The following is an 18,900-nucleotide window of genomic DNA, read 5'->3' on the forward strand; positions in this document are numbered from 1 at the left end:
CATTTATTGTCTTAAATATGAAAATGTTTTAGAGATTAGAGGGGAAATTTTTTGAATTAATTAACTGAACTGACTCTCAAGGGAACTGGTACAAGATTTTCAGACAAAGGCTGAGAATTTACAATAATGACATTTCTTTCATGGTTAGAAAATATAGTACCAGAGGGACTTTGAGGCACTCTTAACATTTTAGCTGATGTCTGTTGAGGGCTTGAGATTCCTCTGAAAGCATTTATTTTATTCATCGGAGAGTATTCTCAATTATGGCATGAAAGGCATTACATTAAAATAGCCATGAGGCCCACAAATTTCACCATTTAAATGGGATCGGATAACTGACACAATGAAAATTCAGAATGTAAATGGAGACTATTACAGTAATAGGATCATTTATAAAAAAATGCTTTTTTTAAGAAAGGTAATGTGCAAAAGATAAAAAGGAGTTCTGTGTTGAACAAGGCTAGCAACCAAACTGTGTTGAACAAGGCTAACTTAATCACTTTTTTTCCTTATCTATTAGGAGAACCCCTTGGTGCATACAGGCAACCCTGCAACCTTATACTTTACAGCGGACCAAGTGCTGGATAGGATGCTTTGGATTAGTTTGAGGTTCTGGCTCATGTTGTTGCTACTTTAGAAGTTATAGTCATAGTATGGTTTCTTCCTTGGTTTCAAAGTCATAGCCCCTTTACTCTGCTCTCATGAGATCCCACCTGGAGTACTGTGTCCAGCTCTGGAGCCCCCAACAAAACAAGGACATGGATGTGTTGGAGTGCGTCCAGAGAAGGGCCACGAAGATGATCATAGGGCTGGAGTACCTCTCCTACAAGGACAGGCTAGGAGAGTTGGGGCTGTTCAGCCTGGAGAAGAGAAGGCTCGAGGTGATCTTATAGCTGCCTTCCAGTACCTGACGGGGGCCTACAGGAAGGACGGAGAGGGACTTTTCACAAGGGTGTGTAGTGATAGGACAAGGGGGAACGGCTGTAAACTAAAAGAGGGCAGATTTGCATTAGATATTAGGAAGAAATTCTTCACCATGAGGGTGGTGAAACACTGGAACAGGTTGCCCTGGGGAGTTGTGGCTGCCCCCTCCCTGAAAGTGTTCAAGCCCAGGTTGGATGGAGCTCTGAGCAACCTGGTCAAGTGGAAGATGTCCCTGCTCATGGCAGGGGGGGTGGAATGAGATGATCTTTAATGTCCCTTCCAACCCCTACCATTCTATGATTCTATGATTCTACGATTCTATGATAATGCGCATATATATGTCAGAGGTTTTACCCATAAATTAGTTAGGAGAAAAAGATAACAAAGCTAAGGCAGACAGTGCCTATGTTGATTTCAGTTTCTATTATGACCAAGTTTAAGTTAGAATATCAAGCAAGTGATTTGCAGGGATTTATAATTTTTATTATTACTCAACAGAAGGGATCAGCTATACTACATAATAAAGAAGGTAATTATTCTCATGTCTGCTCCCTTTTTTTTGGTAATTACTCAACTGTTTATTTAATCATCAAAAAGAAAGGGTATAATTTAAAGGCTATACTGAAGATCAGTGAAGACTTTCCTGTTCTGATGATTTCTATCTGATTTCCAAGTCTAAAGATTTTCAGTTAAAAAAACTCTTCTTTTCAGTGGGAGAGTCCAACTCTCAGAAAACTGCCTTTCAAAAATGTATTTAACAAGATTTATACCTGAAAATGTGCAGCTACTATAGGGTTGTTTGGTTTGGTGATTTTTTTGGTGGTTTTAATTCCTGTTTTTGTTTGTTGGTTGTTTTTTTTAATTAACTTCTTGACTTGGAATAAACTTAATAATACAGAGTATTCACTTCAGTTTTATTTTTATAAGTTATATTTTCCTGACACTCAAGCTTGTCAGTACAAGATTTTCCGAAACTTAGCAATGAACTGAGAGCTCTAAACCACTTTTCCGTTCTTTTTTTTTGGCATATCCTGAGGGTGATCAAGCTGTCTAAAGGATGTCTGTAAAGGAATTCATGGAGGCTACATAGCAGAGAATAATCATCCTCATTCCACTGAGGGTAGGTGCTAATAGCAACAGAAGATTTAGACTATGAGATAATCAGAAGGAAGAGGATAAAGGTCCCTCTTCAGACCTAAAATATGTTTAACGATGTCCATCTTGCTCAGCATGAGGTAGGAAGAAAAGTATAGCTTTCTTAACTGTGAAAACATAATTTCCTTTGGTAATTTAAATACACAATATTCAGGAGAAGTATCCTGCTTCCTCCCTCCCTCCTCTTACAGCCCTGTTCAGTGAAGTGGGCCACCTGGCTTATCTTGCACCCTGAATTAGATACCTATACCTCACTTCTAGTTAACAGGAACAACTGTGCATTGAAATAGTCTTTCATACTTGCCACTCTGGGGGTCTGGTTCTATTTAAAATGGACAGCACAAAAGGAAGAGAGGACTCACAAGTATCTCAGAGAAGTAGGAAGCTAATTAACAGGTTCTGTAGGTTGCACCTGCATCCTTGAGGGACCAGAGCTTAGAAACATACTCCTTTTTTTCCAAGTAAAGCCAAGCACAATGTCGTCTTCAGCTTAAAAAGGCTCTTCAGTCCTCAGTCACCAGGTAGACTGGTCTATTGGGTTGCAGGGGAATTTTGCAGGGTCATAGCAACCTTTCTTAAAACTTGAACACTTAGTCAGGGGGAGTCTGAGATTATTTTTTCTTTGTTGTTGAGAATCATCATCCACTTCTACTAATTGGTATGGACTATCGCACATAGAGTTCGCTGTCCTTAAGAAGGTAAAAAAATATATAAAATATTCCAGAATGGCAAAGTATTTCCCCATTGGAAAGAAATGCATTGCATACAGGTTTCCACAATGCAGAGAAACACTCCACATTGCCTTAAAATTTTTCCACGTACTTCCACACGCTCTGCTCTTCAAACTACATGACATTGATCACATTGCTAAACTATTAATATACTCGGTGATTTTTAAGAATATGTAAACATTTCTACCAAGTGCATTAAGTGAAGATTTCTCTGACAAGTATGCCTACTTCCTTTCCAAGTTTTACTTGTGAAGAAAATAGTATATAATTTCTGTTAGCAAAAACATTTTTGTTAAAAGGAAAAATACTGTATAGAAATTCATTGTTATTCATGGCTTTTGGATCTTTAGCTTTGGATGCACTTCTTACTATGTTTTATTAATTTTAATGAAGCTTACTTCAGGTTTTCAATTGCTAGTGTTCCCAGGGGTCATCTAAATTTAACTAATTCCTTATTCCTCTTCAGTGAAGAGCAAAACTTTCATGGTCTGTCTAGATGTACCTACCTAAGTGTACCTAGACTTAGGCTACTCTCAGATATCCAACTTAATCCTAAATACTTAAAAGTAGAAGTATAAAATGAACATTTTGCAACTAAAAAAAAAAAACTTCACTGGTGTTCCAACTTCTTTAGGATCAAATGCTTTCTAACTATCTGTTTATTTGATGAAGCTAGTAACTTTTGTAACTACCTAGAACAGTGGAAAAGACACTTTCTTAGCTGTTATTCCCACAGACTCCTGCCAGTGTTGTTGGGCTACCTGTTCCAGCATCCCACCACCTTCATCTCAAAGAATTTCTTCCTTATGTCCAATCTCCGTCTACTCTCTTTCAGCTTAAAACCATTGCCCCTTGTACTGCCACTACAGTCCTCGGTAAAAAGTCTATGTCTAACTTATAAGCCCCCTTTATATGTTGCAAGGATGCAATAAGATCTCACTGGAACCTTCTCTTCTCGAGGCTGAACAACTCCAGTTCTCTCTTTCTTCGTATTTCAGATGGGCCAGAAAACTGAAATATTAATTATTCTAATAGTAGTCTATAAAATTTAGCATTGTTTGCATAGTCAAAGCCATTGGCTGTGAATAATTATGAATATGATGGCAGTATCCACTCATGTAGTAAATGGTAAGGGATACTGCTGATCATGCGGGCACAGTGCTTTGCCGTAATGAGTTTAAGTAGGGAATATGTTTTGATGAGATGATTGAATTTATTTGTAAGATACAAATTAATAAAGCAAAACACTTTGTTGTAAGAGAGAGAGAATACAAAATTAAACAGAGAAAGTTATCACCTGTAACAATTAACCTTTTCATAGCAAACAGTAGAGATAACCAGTAAAGTAGTTAAAGAAATATTTAATATAACATAATTGTTACACTAATTAATGTGTCTATATGAATGTTAAACATATATATACAAGTTAATAATTGAATTATTCTCTTACCTCAATCTTTAAGAAAAATTGCTGACATATATCCATAGCAATGAGACATATACATTGTTAGTGACAGAGTATATAATCCTTTAATAAAATACAGTGCAAGGAGCTCTTTCTGCTCCAATAAAATTAATATTGTCATCAGGATTGAGTTGGTCTCATTTTTCAGTCTCATTGTCCTCGCAGCTTTGAATATACTATGAAGAAAGTCTTGAAATTCCATATGATACCACTCAGGTATTACTCCTGAACTTTGTCATTCCTTTGATTTCAAAATAACTTTTCCCACACTGGGCAAAAACATATTGATACGAGATTCAGGTCTGATAAATAAATTATTATGACTGTTTTTGTAAATTTCTCTGCAAGATTTTTCAGACTTCTTTGGTTTTATGTATGTTTTTTATCTCTTTTTATTTTGTTTTGTTTTGTCCCTGTGTTTTACTATTTGCTATGACTATGAGATTTTTACTGTTTTTTTAAGGACAAAAATATTGATTATTTCACTTCAGCCACAGCGAATGCTTGAAATGTTAACCATACTACATTGAAACCAAAGTAAAGTCAACTTATAACAGACTACAGAAAGAAATACCCTCAGCTGAATATATATCAAACTTCTTGGTTTTCATTAATAAGAAGTTGTATTTTCAAAAGCTGATATGACAGAATTTGTGATTGGGAAGATCTCATTGCTACAAAACATTTACAGATTTTTAAGAGCAGGTTAAGAATGAGCATCTGTAAGTATAACACGCCAAGGAGTGTGATAACTTTCCTGAAATATATTATTCTGAAATAAAAACATCTGCCCTACTCCGGCTCCCTAAAGGGTGAAATACTGTTCTCATATTACACCAGCATGAAACTGGAATGTCTCAGTTAAATATGGCAGGGTTTGCTTTTGTACACACAAGGTAGGCCATATCACATTTTCCTACAGACTTCTGTAGGCTTGTTGATAAAATGTGGAAAAGCGGTATTCAAATTCTCCTTTTTATCTGTCTCCAAGACTCTTGTAACTGCTGTATCACAGTAACACAGTTTAGACTGAGAATATATTTTGACTGTTGGTAGGGTTGATTGAATCCATTTAAATTTCCAAGATACCGCTGTAATGCCCAGAAGCGTGTTATTAAGCCAATGAGTCATGTTTTGATCTAGTTACATTCATCCATTTTTTTCATATGTGACACTGAGCATGTCTTCCCTCCACTCTATTCTGACACTGACAAAATAATAAATAATTTTAAGAATTCTATGACTCTGAGGACTTACCACATAAAACAAATGACACACACCTTGCACAGGAAAGCTAAGAGCTAAGAATATATGTAACAGAGACAGAAATAAAAGAAATATGTTTTTTTGACTATACATTTCCCACCTGGCCACAGGAAGGTTTAAGTTTCTTGTTATCTACACTATCCACACCAAGTTTCACAAGACAGGGATTCATAACTAGAAGTTAGATCTATGAAGTCTGTCCTCCAAACACCTGTGCAGCAGTTAGCTTGATCGCAACCTAGTAAAATGCATACAACAAGAAGTAATTTAAAGTTCAGCTGATCATATGCCTCAGACACGCCTTCTTGTCTTTCCAATATTAGCTTTCTAGTATTAATTTCCCATGTATTAGTCAAGACTTTAATAACCATACATCAGATTCTGTCTGATCTTTAGAGTTTTTCTTTTGTCTGACTGAGAGTTATCCCCATGAACATAAACAACAAAAGCATTACATGTTTCCTGAGTTTCAAAATTTGAACAGTTCTGCAAAATGCAGATGTCATCATTTGAACAGCACCATTACATTAACCTGATTAATTTTCAGAATGGAAAAGTTATTACTTTCAGCATTTAGAGTATTTAAATAGATCTTGCCAGTGGCAATCATGTTTTGTTTTATTTTATATTTCCATAGTTTTTTGGGTTTATAGTTCTTGTGTTTTTATTTTTTGTTTCAGCAGTTTCCTTTCTGAAAGTGGAGGAATTTGATGGAAAGGGAAGAAATGAATCCCAGGATCCGTTTTTCCTTCTGCTTGCCTATGAAAGTAGAAACTTAAGAAGTGATCTTAATAACAAGAATGAAGAGTTCATTTTCTGTTTTTTCCACCTAACCAGTGTACACAAAATCTTTCAGTGCTATGTACAAAACCACTTTCAAATTATGTAGGTCTTCCCCGTTTCCTTTCTTGAAAATAAGACAAAGCAGTGATTACAGAATCTTTGGTACCAATTACTTTAAATACAGACTTAACCCATCTATTGAGATCCAGTTCTGTCATAAAAGTGTAAATGTATGAAAGTCTGAACTGAATTTAAATTTTCTACAATATGATCTTCACACTTTACTTTTACAGAATGAATTAATCCATTTAAAAAGCATTCATCTCTGAATGATTTATTTTGGACACAGAATTTTTTTTTTTACAAAATGAAACAAAAAATAAGCTTGATGATCAGAATAACAACAGTCATTCTGTCAGCAAGTTTGCATATGTGTTCATATACATAAATATGCACATATATGTAATCAGTGTAATTGCAATTTCATAAATATTTCTTGGTTGTCTGCAAAGCTTCAGTTACAAGAATGTTTTTTCCATAGCCCATGTAATTATTTTGTACATATGTAGTATAAGAAAGGTCTATGCAAAGGATACATTATGTAAATATGAGCTCTTTTCTAACATGATTCAGCTGCATTAAACTTCAAATGCTCTGAATTTTCTCAGTGAAGTCAATAAGGTTGTACACAGAGTTACAAGTATTCATGGATGTGTAGGTAAAGATGTACAACAATTAAAAAAGAGAATAAAAATATAAATCTGAGAGTTCACGGAAATAATTATTTTAGTCAGGTATTATAAGAAAGTATCATAATTTCCTGATTACAAGACACCAGAACACCTGCTGTCAATCTGTGTTTAGACTTTCATTAAAACAAAATAACTTTAAAAATAGTGCTATTACAGAAGCGACAAAGGGCTGTACAAACTCCCAGTCACTGAGTTAGCGCTTTATCTTCATACTTTTTCCAGCTTCTATATCCTTCGTTATATGCAAACTCTGTTTCCAACCAGAGGAGGCTGTTTTGGAAAAAAGTTAGATAGCTTTATGTTGGAGTTTCTTCCGTGTGGTACATTACCCATTGCAGGAACTGAAGACAAGAAGGCTCTGGAGCCACATCTGTGCAAGACTGGCATATCCGCACGTACCCTAGGCACTTTTTTCCTCTGTGTTTGGGTTTCTAGAAATATGAAATTCCCCCTGCTGTGGTAGGTGTACAGAAAGCTATCTGTACTACCTAGTTTCTTGTTGTTATTAGATAACTTTTCCGCACCCATAGACCTACATGAAACTGTAGCTCTCTCCGATATCCAGAGGAGTGGATTTAATGGTAAATGACCTTTTTCCACCAACAGCTTGAGGATATCTTCTTGCTTTATTAGGAAATACATCAACAGGTATTTTTTGCGTCAGCTCCCTGCTCAGACTAGAGCTAAGTGAACATGACTTCAATCTGAGATTTTTATCAGTATAATAATATTGTGAACACAATGGCATACCATTGAAAAGTACCAAATAATTCTGTTGATGGTGGACAGAGAAAAAATAACAGATAATAATAAAAAAAAAGAAATGAATTTGCAGAATTCCTCTTCAAAATATTACCTGCAGACTTGAGAGGTAAAAAATAAGTCATGTTGTCAACACGCTAACTAGACATGTACCTGAACACACAAGACAAAGTATTATTCAGATTTTTTCATAGCCACTTTCAGTGTAGAACCACATTTTTGTCCAAATGTGGATCCAATAGAAATGTGAAAATACTGTGTCTTGGTCTAGGAGGTGTTGACTGTTTGTTCTGGACTTACCGATCATAAAACATTAAATAAATTAGCTTGACAGTAATGCATGCAGGGATCTCCTGTATTTATGTAGTAAGCCAATAAAGTACTTTATTTGATCAGAGCCGATGGAGTTTAGCATATTCCAGAATTCATATATTAAAGTTTTGGATGTAAGCCAGTATATTGAGAAACTACTCAACACTGCAGATACTGTTTTGCTAGCAACAAGTTAATTTGCATACAGCATATGGTCTTTAAAGACACATGATTAAAAGTGATGGAAATACTTTTTCTCCATTCAATATAAAGGTTTTTTATGCCATTAAAGGAAGAGCATGTTAAAGATCATCATTTTGATGTGCCTTCCCTGTAGATTTTCAAAGCTATTGTTTCCTTCAATACTAATTTCTTCTGCTTTGCAAATTGTAGCAAAAATTGCACAGATCCATTTTGGGAATGACTGGTCTGTTTTTCAATCCTGCACCTTTCCAATAGACAGGAACAATGCTTGTTTTTTTCTAGGCTAATCCGGTTACATCTAAGCAAATTTACTGAAGATACAGGGTCAAGTTGTTTGAAATGCTTTCTAGTGCTGCTTTCAGGAAACCTGAATATCAGTTTTAGTGCCTGTTACAGCAGTGCAGCTAAAATGATCCTTGCTGGAATGCAGCTTTGAATGTCACCCAAAAGCTGAAAACTGCTCTTAGGGTTTTACTTTCAGTTAATTTTTCATTTAAAGTGCAGCACTCTCACAAGTCTACATTTCCTAGCAGCTGCGTTGGTTGGAAGTGAAAATAAGAAATCCAGACATCACCAATATGTGAACATGGAATCTAATGGAAACCAAATCATCCCACAGAATCCATGTGGTGCTTATTTATAGAGTTGGCCATGAGTTTATTGACACTTAGGAAAAAAAGGACATTTTTACTGCCCTCAAATGGAAACTGAATAAGTATTTGCCAGTCCACCCACATATGTCTAGTCGCAACTGTATTTTAAACATGCTAGATAAGGGACTCATAATTTATAACAACACTTTACCCCTCCTAAAACAATCCCTTCAGTTCTTGGAAGAAAGCAAGCTCAGTGTTTGCTTTCTCACTTGCCTGATTTGGGCTTGGCAAGTGAGTATGAAAATCTGCCAAGTGTAACTGGCTTGCCAGGCTCTTGGGGCACTCCCTACTTACCAAGCTGATGCTGGCATTTACTGTACAAATCAATAAACAGCTGACCAGCTGACAAGTAGTCAAAAAAGACCACGGTCCTACTATTTGGTAAGAAATAACTCGCAACCAATTAAATCTGGACTATTTTATTCTTTTTCAATTCTGAGTGGGTCTCAAGTTTTTTAAATCAATGGAAAACATATAAGATGATTACTACACATGGATGGTGAAATCCTGATTCCACCCATGTGATAGGATCTCTATCACTGACTTCTGTGGGTTCAGAATTTCCCGCATAATATGCATGGGGCTTTCTATTTCATACAAAAAATTCTTTTGTCTTCATGACTGACTAGTTTGATAAGCCTGTGAGGAATCTGAAGAATTCTAAACTTTGGAATTGGATTACTATTGAAGAAAACATAAAAATCTGGATTTGAGCTGTAGTGTAAGGAATGGTATACTAGAATGATGAAGGTGAAGCATATAGTCCTTTGTACTGAAATGCCTGGCATCAACAAATGTGCTAGCTGAAAGCTCATCTGGAGGATAGTGTTAAGTGATGTAAGGGTGTGGCCAACTTCTTCAGCTGCTCCAACCCAGAACACTCCTGCCTGGCTGCTGGAGCCCAGCCCACTGCTCTGGGGACCCAGGGCCTCTGACCATTCCTATTTGCAGGCCCAACCAGCGACAAACATGAGCATGTATTGCAGAGGCACATACATGGTGACAGATATGCTTGCAACTTTGCGAAAAGATAAAGGAAACAGCATTTTTTACTGTAGATGTAGGAAAGAAAGCATGGAAATGTTTTGGTACTTGTCCTGCATCCTTCAGATCCATAGGACATTGATCAAGACCTTCAGTAACTGTCAGGGCATAAGGGATTTAGCCTGACCTGTTCCAGCAACAAAACTCAGATCTTCAATAAGGTAGTCTGGTGTCCTATCTACGTCATGAATCCCTCCTCTCACAAGACTGTCTTGATTACACATTTGCAACTGAAATTCTTTCAACACCGTAGTCCTCACTTTTATTTTCCATCTTACAAAATATTGCTGTTATACTTGCTCTCTGTCAGACACTAATCTGGTTGTTGCCACTGAGTTACAACTGTATGTCCCACTGTGATCTCCAAAACCAGTTTTGGTTAGGAACAGTATTGTTTTTCACATTATCTTTTTTGGCTGATGCTAGACTTTTGTACTGTTTGGTATATAAAACTTGAATTACCTTTTCTTCCTGAGAAATCAGAGTTTTGTTGATACCACCTTAATAGCTGATGAACCCTTTTATTTCAGCCTTTTTGCTTCCAAACTTATATTTCTGGGGAAGACAGACATGAAAGATTGCCTATAGAACAGCTACAGAATATAGGGGCTTCTGTCTAAGAAACAATAGTTTCAGTAGGAATTTCTTTACCTGGCATTTAGATCCGCATAAACCTACTCCCGTGTTATTGGTATATGTCAATATCTCTTGACCTGTTTAGTGCTCTATACCCTTGAAAATGTTTCTACATTTGAGACCATAGAATCATAGAATAATTTGGGTTGGAAGGGACATTTGACAGTCATCTAGTTCAACCCACCTGCAGTGACCAGGGACATCTTCAGCTAGGTCAGGTTGCTCAGAGCCCCGTCCAACCTTACCTTGAAGGTTTCCAGGAATGGGGCATCGGCCACCTCTCTGGGCAACCTGTTCCAGTGTTTCACTGCCCTCAGGGTAAAAAATTTCTTCCTTATATTGCCTAAATCTATCCTCTTTTAATTTAAAAACATTATCCCTTGTCTTATCACAACAGACCCTGCTCAGATGTTTGACCCCATCTTTCCTATGTGCCCCCTTTAAGTACTGAAAGGCCACAGTGAGGTGTCCCCAGAGCCTTGTCTTCTCCAGGCTGAACAACACCAAGTCTCTCAGCCTGTCCTCATAGGAGAGGTGTTCCAGCCCTCGGATCATTTTTGTTGCTCTCCTCTGGATCTGCTTCAACAGCTCCATAACTTTCCTGTGCTGAGGGCTGCAGAACTGGACAAAGGACTCCACCTTGGTGGGGTCTTAGCAGAGTGGAGTGGAGAGGCAGATTCCCCTCCCTCGCCCTGCTGGCCATGCTTCTTTTGATTCAGTGCAGGATACAATTGGCCTTCTGATCTGCGAGTGTACATTGCTGGCTCATGTCCAGCTTTTCATCCACCAGTACCCCCAAGTCCTTCTCAGCAGGGCTACTCTCAATCCCTTCATCCCCCAGCCTGTACTGATACCGGGGGTTGCCCTGATGCAGGTGCAGGACTGTTGCTGAACCTCATGAGATTCACACAGGACCACTTCTCAAGCTGGTCCAGGTCCCTCTGGATGGCATCCCTTCGCTCCAGTGTGTCAAATGCACCACTCAGCTTGGTGTCATCTGCACACTTGCTGAGGGTGCACTTGATCCCACTGTCTGTGTCATTGCTGAAGATATTAAACAGTACTCATCCCACTATGGATCTCTGAGGGACACCACTTGTCACCGATCTCCATCTGGACATTGAGCTGTTGACCATTAGCCTCTGGATGCAACTATCCAATCAATTCCTCATCCACCAAACAGTCCACCCGTCAAAGCCATTTGTCTCCAATTTAGAGAGGAGGATGTTGTGGGTGACTGTGTCAAAGGCCTTACAGAAATAGAGATAGACAATATACGTATCTCTTTCCTTGTCAACTGATGTAGTCACTCCATCACATAAGGCCAGGCAGGTGGCATTTGAGGCAGGACTTGCCCTTGGTCAAGCCAAGATGGCTGTCTCAAATCACCTCCCTGTCCTCCACGTCCATTAGCAGAGCTTCTAGGAGGATCTGTTCCATGGTCTTCCCAGGCACAGAGGAGAGGCTTACAGATTGGTAGTTCCAAGAGTGCTCCTTTCTACCCCTTTTAAAGAGGGGTGCAAAGTTTCCCTTTTTACAGTCACCAGGGACTTCACCTGACTGCCATGACTTTTCAAATGTGATAGAGAGTGGTTTGGCAACTACATCAGCCAGTTCCCTCAGGACTGTGGGCTGCATCTCATCAGGTCCCACAGACTTATGTACATTCAGGTTCTTCAGGTGGTCCTGAACCTGATATTCTCTTACAGCAGGAAGGACTTTGCCCCAGTCCCCATCTTGTCATCCATAATATGTGGTCCATATCTGTGGAACTGCTCAATCCTGGGCTGTGTTCTGTCCTGTCCTGTTGTGTATCTTCTTTTGGACCCTAATTATCTTTTTGTGCTCTGTATTAAAATTAAAATTCACTCCAGAATCCTCTTGTCTGTAACTAAATAACATTAGGGTGTTTTCTCAATAGTGGCTGAATGTCAAGGATTCACAACCAGTGTGTTACTCTCGTGCAGTGGAGTCTCATGTTTCAGAATTATACCTTCAATTCAGAGTTAGAGAGCTTCTCTGCTGTAGCAAGCTAGATGATTCAGGATGTGTGATGGAAAATTATAGCCATTCATCTGATAAGACTAGGAGTCATCTTTTATTATAATACCTTCAGTTGCTGGATGATTGTAAAGTACAGCAGACAGAAATACTCCCATTGTACTCCTAAGGGATTTCTTGCTTCACAGGAAAGAAAAACAGTGGTACTGAAGTTTTCATCTTTTTTTCCTTTCCTCCCCCTCCCCTTTTTTTCTGAATTTTTTCCTTTTTTTCCCTTTTTCTTTTAAACCACAATATTTCAGGATACTTTAAATACAGGAATAAATCAATCATATTCTGGATTATAGTGTATGGTTGTTCAGCACCTGTTTTAACTTCTGAAGAATTTGACTGTTACGATGAATATAGACTTCTGAATGTCTGTGAAGATTGGAAGCTGTGTTCTCTCTATTGACTGCTTTGGACAGAGATCGAAGAGATGTTTAATGTGGCTGTTTCCTAGTGGGAGGGTGAAAAGAAAAGAAAACTGTGTTTTGACAGAACTGCTTAGTTCACTGCAGGACAATGAAAGAGGTTTGATAGCAGTTGCAATAAACACAATGTGAGATGGTTGCTATTATCTTTGTTAACTCTTCCATGTTTAAGGTATTTCTTTGGGTTCTTTGTTGGGAAGATAACTCAGATAACTGGGAAAGCAGACTTCCATGAATGGAGTCCAAGCAGCTGCTACTTTTAGCTTTTGTCTGTTGCTTAGCCATCTCTTTAAAGATCCTGCTACAGCACTAGAGGGGCTTTGAAAAAGTGTTTTAAGAAACTAGAATACAGTTCAGGTAGAATCTTGTGTAGAAATCTGAGGAATTATGCCTTGCACTCATTAAGCATAGAAAGTAGGAATAGAAAGAACATTTAAAAAGCAATAGCTATTAGGGAACTAAAGGAAAAAATTGAGAAATAGGGACAGCATACTAAAACAAGATATAAAGTGAAAATTTAAAGAGCAATGGCACCAAAGACAAGAGTTAATTAAAAAAACAGCAAAAGGGATAAATAACGCACAGAAAGAACATTTAAAAAACAATAGGCAACAGGTCTTGCTAAAGCATTGGAGGATTTTTGAAAAGGAGTTTTAAGCAACTAGAACACTGTTCAGGTAGAATCTTGTGTAGAAATTTAAGGAATTATGCCTTGCACAGAGCAAGACCTTAAGTACTTACGCAGGTGTGAAAGTAGAATTCACAGAACTTAAGTCCGTAAAGCAGGAGCTATGGACTTGCACCAGTTAAAGTACCTATGTGAGGACTGCACCTAGATCCTTAAATTGCTGCTTGCAATAATTGCCAACTTCTTCTTTAGTGGCATAATCTTCTTGACATAGCGCACATATCCACAGTACAAGAATGTAGGGATTAATACCTTGTTTTCTACCTGAGATGATTTAATGCACTTTTTTTACCAGTATATGCTAACCTTAAGGCTTGCGGGAGTCTTAGATGATTTTGTTCTACATTCCATGAAATAAGTAACTGAATGAGAGAGGAAGGGAGACAAGTGTATATGAATGTAGCATTCAATGGACATGGTCCTTTTTTTGGCAGAAGATGCTATCTGGATTTAGTTTTATGCCCATTATACACTTCACAGTGGAATGTGTAGTGATGTAGGAATGGCCATCTCCTCTGCTCAGAGAGTTTTACAACCTGGTAATGAAGGCACTCTTCAAAGAGAGCAGAACCGTGGTGCTGAATCCCTGAAAGATAAAGATTTTAATGAAAGGAAAAAGAAAAAATGAATTTTTCGTTCAAATGGCAAAATGGTTAAAGCAGATAAAGAAAATTGTTAGGAATGTCTTTGCAAGAGCTAGGAGAATATTATCTTGAACAACTGCACAGAGATGAAAAATATCTTCTGATTTACTTCTTCTATATGCCTATGACAGAAGTCAGTGAATGAGTTACATTATGTATGTCTCTTTCAAATTCTGACAAGGAATGGATAGAGTCTTTTCAAAGTTTTGGAGCTTTTTTCAGTTTTGTTTTGTTTTGTTATTATTTTTCCAGATAGAGCTGTATTACATCAAAGCTAGCTTAGCACATTCATTAGGTAAATGCACCACAGAGCTGTTGTGATTATCTTCAAACTGAGCATGTAGCTTAAGGAAATCAGACTTAAGCTGTGCATATGAGAAATCCGAATATCTTGATGCAGAAAAACTGTTAAGGTACTGCACACGTGACACCAGAGACTTCAATAGTCATGTAATTATGATGAATGTATCAGCTCTTTGAAAAAATTAAAGTCTGAGCTTTTACATTCCAATGTCCACACTTTACCCATTACATGAGATACTGTAACTTTTATCTAGTAAAAATCCACTCTTCGCTACCATTAGGGTTATTTTACTTAAAGTGCAAAGACTGTGTAAGAAAGATCTGTTTGCATATATGAAAAGAGACTTGCTTTTCCTTTTTCTCGCTCTCCCTTTTTTTTTCTCCCCCCTCCCCAGTGGAACTGTGTAAAGGCAGAATGTTCTTACTTCCATTTTCCATATGTAGCATTTTTCATCCCAGGTTTCATTCATGGCTTTCATCAAGAACTGCTCTTTGCTAATGTCACATAAAATACTTTAAGAAAGAACCAGAACAACAAAAAACTTCCCAAAAGCTTCTGGATGGGATTTGAAAAATAAACTAAACTGAAAAGTTCTCCTAGACATGTATTAAACCTGTTTGTGTTGCTTGGTACTTATTAACTGTGCATCCCTCTTGTTCAGGTGAAATGAAAACTTCCGATTTTTATTTGCAGCTCTGAAATAAAGCCACTCAATATATGTTTAAAGATATTTTTCTCTCAAATTGCATTTGGATGTTTATGTTGAGACAGCATATCTTTTCTGTAAAGCATGACAATTGTGAAACAATGAAAAAAATGATCAAAGCACTACTTCGATATTTGCAAGGTGAAATGAATTTTTTAGAAACTATATCATATAGCTAATGTACATATATCCCTTTTTTTTTGTTAATGAGTCGGTAGGAAGGTATTTATCTTCAGCTTTAGTAAAGGTATTGTTTTATCCACAAAATTTTATTTGTAGATAAATAGGCACCACACCTTATATATGTATTAAAACAAAGACAACAATTTATTGCAGATATAATGGAAATCTTAAGAATCTAACTGTTTTTAGTCCAGATTGAATTGTTACAGAATAAACAAACACTAATAATATACTTAAAATTGTTGTACAAACATTTAGTTTTTGCCTCTTTTCCTGATGACTTCACCCTTCCTCTTGTCCTCTGGACTGTAAGGTTGGAGGTTTAATTCTGGTTGTGGGATTTTACAGTGAGTCATTAGCATCTGGAGTCTTTCTGCAGGAGGAATATGATATTCTGGTTCATGATTACTCCATCCTCTCTCTAGGATTCACTTGGAGTCATTTTTATACTTTTGCCCACACACTTTCGTACCTTGCTCTTTCTTTAGCCTGCAACTCCAGGTTGCATCCAGATTTACCATGTATAGTGACTTTTAGTATGTTTACATTACTTCTGTCTTCTCCTTGTAACTCCTAAATGCAGTTTTGTGCAGCTCCAGGTCTGCACCTCTTTAACTGACCAAGCCTGAGCTGTTTATAACTGCGTGGACTCCAGTGCCAGCCTGTGCCCACCTTTCATGATCCCACGTCTATGCTCCTTTGTGCTGCACCCTGAGTCTCCCCTTCTTGAGGCTCCTGGTATCCAGGTCTGTATTTCTCTACACTGCAACATCAAGCGAGATTCATATGTATCTCGTTACATATGGAATAACTGCTTGTTGTTGCTATCTGTATAAAACTATGATTGTACCATACAAAGATAAATGAAAGTGAAACAAATCAGCCACAGACACCTGCTCATTTAGATAAACTATGGTCACAGGTAAAGCAAGTGAAACAAAGTTGCAGGCAGGTCAGGAAAAGTTTCGACCTAGAAAGCCTGACAAATCACAGTCCTGGAGCCTTGCAAACTCAGTACAAAACTTGTGGCTGGTTATTAGCTATGATGGGAATACAGCCTTTATCACAGGCTATATTGTTACAAAATGAGTGGTATCTGCTTTTGGTGTACAAATCAGCAACTGTCTTACCATGTACATAGATCATTTAGAGTACAATGTTATTAAAATAACCACTTGTAATTGTCGCGTTAAAGGGGGGGGTAAGGGGAGTCTGATATTCAACTTGCCTGCCAGAGCCCTTCCAAGGACTTTCACTGAAACAGTTTCGCAAAGTTGAAACAATAGGTAATTTATTCAAGCGACAGTTATCACAGATTCGGAATTGCCGTTGATAAATTCACTGTCTACAAAAGTTGAGCTCAAAGTAATAGTTTAGCGCTTTAGTTAACAATGTGTTCCCGGGGGTATGTCTGACAAAGTCAGAGGGCGACTCTTACCAAAAAGGCATCCCTTCTTCGGGGGGGGAAGAGAGGTTCAGGCCCGTCGACCCGTCCGTCAGGTGAAGTTCTCGCTTGGCTCCTCCTCCCAAAGAGAGTTTTCAAGTGCCAATTTTTATATGTTTGGAAATCTTTTTGCGAGGTGGGACTAAGTCAATTATTGTGTATCGATTGGCTCTTGGCATGGAATGTCGTGTTGTCAGAAGCGGGACTCAGCAGTGTGACACACCTTCGGAGCGGGCATCTTGGTATGTGTATTCGGGGGCCATCTGTGCTTTGTCCAAAGCAATCTCTGAAGCAATCTCTGGCTGCAGCATCCTCCGCAGCGCCCCACAGATCACTGAGTTTACAGTGATGGGCTATCCCCCCTTACTTTTGTCTGATAAGATAAGCACCAGTTATTTACTTCCTTTGTTAGCTCTTCGGCTCTTGACAACCTCAGTCTGTTTGTCTTTTGTCTTGCATTCGACAAGTCCAGCAAGGCCATCGATTACAGTAATGAAACTACAGAGGGACTGTAGAAAGGCAAAATGTTTTTTTACTCCTAATACATTTGCTTTTGAAAACTGTAGAATCATTCTTGAAATTCTTACAAATGAACAGAATCCAGGTCTTATACGCTGTCCAAAAAAGGACAGAAATCTTGCAGAAAGGAGTGTAGAATCATAGAAACATACAATTGTTAAAGTTGGAAAAGACCTCTAAGATCATCAGGTCCAACCATCAACCAAACACTACCATACCTGCTAAATCACGTCCCGAAGTGCCACATCTACAAGTTTTTGAACACCTTCAGGGATGGGGAATCTACCACCTCCCTGGGCAGCCTGTTCCAATGTCTGACCACTCTTTCAGTAAAGAAAGTTTTCCTAATATCCAATCTAAACCTCCCCTGATGCAACTTGAAGCCATTTCCTCTCGTCCTATCGCTAGTTACGTGGGAGAAGAGACCAACACCTACCTCACTACAACCTTCTTTCAGGCAGTTGTAGAGGGTGATGAGGTCTCCCCTCAGCCTCCTATTCTCCAGACTAAACAATCCCAGTTCCCTCAGCCGCTCCTTGTAATACTTGTGCTCTAGACCCTTCACCAGGCTCGTTGATCTTCTTTGGACATGCATCAGCAACTCAACATCTTTCTTGTAGTGAGGTGCCCAAAACTGAACATGTATTTGAGATGCAGCCTCACCAGTGCACAGTACATGGGCATTATCACTTTCCTACTCCCGTTGGCCACACTATTCCTTGTACCAGCATATACCTTACAAGAGTAGCCCTAAATGTCATAATGAATGGATTGGTGGTGAATAATAAAATGACATAGAAGCACCATTTAGTATAAGATACTCAATATCATAACCGAAACCTTGTCAAATGTGTATTAATCAAAATATGTTTAATAACATCTAGTAAGTACGCAGCTGACAAGACATGTTGTTCTTTCTATAACTTCTAGGTGTAATAAGAAAAAATCGTGTATGATATGGGGAAATTTTGAAGACAATTTTGAAAAGTTGAGGGTAGATGGAAGATAGTCTGAAGCTTCCCTAACGTAATAAAGTGTAGCAGTAACATGTACATGGTTTTTTTCAGCGTATCCAACGAATCAGTAAGAACAGACAAGCACCTTTCCTTTTCAATATTCTCTCCAATTTGCCCTGCTCAGAAGACATGGTCTTCAAGATATGCCTTGCTGTGATGCACACATCAAGCACACAGGAGAAAGACAACAGTTTTATAAATCTAAGAAAACTAAAGAAAGTGAGTTACACTG

The sequence above is a fragment of the Opisthocomus hoazin genome, chromosome 8, assembly GCF_030867145.1.
Source record: "Opisthocomus hoazin isolate bOpiHoa1 chromosome 8, bOpiHoa1.hap1, whole genome shotgun sequence".
NCBI lineage: Eukaryota > Metazoa > Chordata > Aves > Opisthocomiformes > Opisthocomidae > Opisthocomus > Opisthocomus hoazin.